The sequence below is a fragment of the Corylus avellana genome, chromosome 1, assembly GCF_965113065.1.
Source record: "Corylus avellana chromosome 1, dhCorAvel1.hap1.2, whole genome shotgun sequence".
Taxonomy (NCBI): domain Eukaryota; kingdom Viridiplantae; phylum Streptophyta; class Magnoliopsida; order Fagales; family Betulaceae; genus Corylus; species Corylus avellana.
In genome coordinates this window covers 17,539,318-17,541,129 of record NC_142490.1, presented here as the reverse complement: position 1 = coordinate 17,541,129, position 1,812 = coordinate 17,539,318, and the positions used below count along the sequence as shown (strand labels likewise).

Genomic DNA, 1,812 nt, shown 5'->3' with positions numbered 1-1,812 from the left:
AATGTTCATGGAACACACTGATCCCCCAAATAGGGGTAAATATTAGCACGCACAAACAATGGTGCTGACAACCAAATAAATTACAATAAAATAACTAGATCCAAAAAGAAGCGTAATTAATAACGCTATCAGAGTATAAAAACTCCTTAATGAACAAAACACAATAGCATACCTAAATCTCAATTTGATTGCTCTATAAAGTAAATAATGCTGAAGGTCAAATAAAATGCTATACAATAACAAAATATGCAAATAAGGCATGTTGCTATCAAGAAGAAATTAAGATACTTGTTTCGAGAGCAAAATACATCCATGATACTCATGAATTATATTATACTACTCATTTAAGGCAGAGGGTTAGTAATTTTTCTCATGATTCCTAACAAATGGATAAAGACCAACTAAGTCAGCCACTAGCAACCAAATTTCCAACAACTCAACCCCAGAAAGCAATAAAAAAAGAAGAAGATAGATTAAAAATGAACATTATATTTAGGAGCAAAAGAATTGTCCGACATATACAACAAAGATATATGGTTTCTTACTGAAGCTAGGAAAACTTTGGCTGCAGCCATAAAGTCCTCCGTTTTTCCTCCTGTACAAGATCCGATATATACTCTGTCAACTTTCACATCTTTGCATTCTCTTGCTAAAGCCCGATTAACTAGAGAATGAGGCTGCAAAGATATATAGACATCATTAATCATACTAAAAGGAAAATCTTTCTGTCAAGAACTAAAACAGAGACAAGCAGTTTCAGTAGATAAAGTATGTGATCCAAATGACGTCTAAGGTATTTGTAGTGCTTCAGAAAGTGCTACCAAAACACCCGTAGATGGTAGGTGAATAAAGCAAAAAAAGAAAACGAAGGTTCGTGTTTCATTTCTTATTGACAAACTGTAAGACATCCATAAAAGAATAGAAAGCTATAATGTTAAGTAAATTTTACTAAATTTGTACACTAAAAATGATTTCATGACAAAACCCTACACTGGCCACTCTCTTATGCAATTTCCATATAAATTGAGCATATCTCCAATTCCATGTAGGTTTAAAACTAAATACTCAAATACATAATAGCAGCAACATTAGAACTAGGATTAGACATAGGACTTTTAGATAAGAAACTAATCCATAACAATTATGTATTCATTTACTACCTTGCTTGTTGATCGCCATAACTGGTTCATAGGCCAAAGAGGTCTTATCCTGTTTAAAACAAGAGATAAGATTATAAGTAAATGTTTGACATTATAAAAGTAGAATACATGAAGGAAAAGCACTTTCTGTTTTGAAAAAAGCACATGATTTGAAGCAATAAGTGTTTTCACCCCATTAAGACAAGTGGTTACCCAGGCTTCCAGTCCATTACCCTCAAATTTTAATTTATCAAAGCTACGCAGAAAATTTTATATATCTATGTGGGGGATATATGACTCAACACAGAGTGGAATGGTCCAAGTGTGTTGGTGTAAATGTACAGATATACATGCTTAGCTAATACAGAAATCTGTATTAGGGATATACATGCACTGTTTGATATTTAATATTGATTTGGTGCATGTTAGACCAGCCATAGTTTGGGATCAAGCTAGGACAAATATATCTAATAAAATCTAATGAAAGATTGGTAAAAGTAAAACAACCATAAAATGCATTAGTTTTTATTACCCATTTTTTCAATACAAAAGAGTGATTTTTAACTAAAGATACTATAGAAAAATACATAAAGGGCCTTCTTATTCATATACTCAGAAGAAGTAGTACGTGCAGGGTATCTATTTGACACTTGGGATAACCTGGGCACGTTCT

General features: G+C 32.5%; 1 long non-coding RNA gene across 1 annotated transcript; it reads right to left on the bottom strand.

The window, feature by feature from the left end:
- Window positions 1–473: 473 nt before the first annotated feature.
- LOC132172599 (uncharacterized) lies at window positions 474–1,212 on the bottom strand. Its single transcript, XR_009439168.2, has 2 exons — window positions 1,161–1,212; window positions 474–677 (listed from the first exon to the last, which is right to left on the bottom strand). It is a non-coding gene; the product is annotated as an uncharacterized LOC132172599 (long non-coding RNA).
- Window positions 1,213–1,812: the final 600 nt, after the last annotated feature.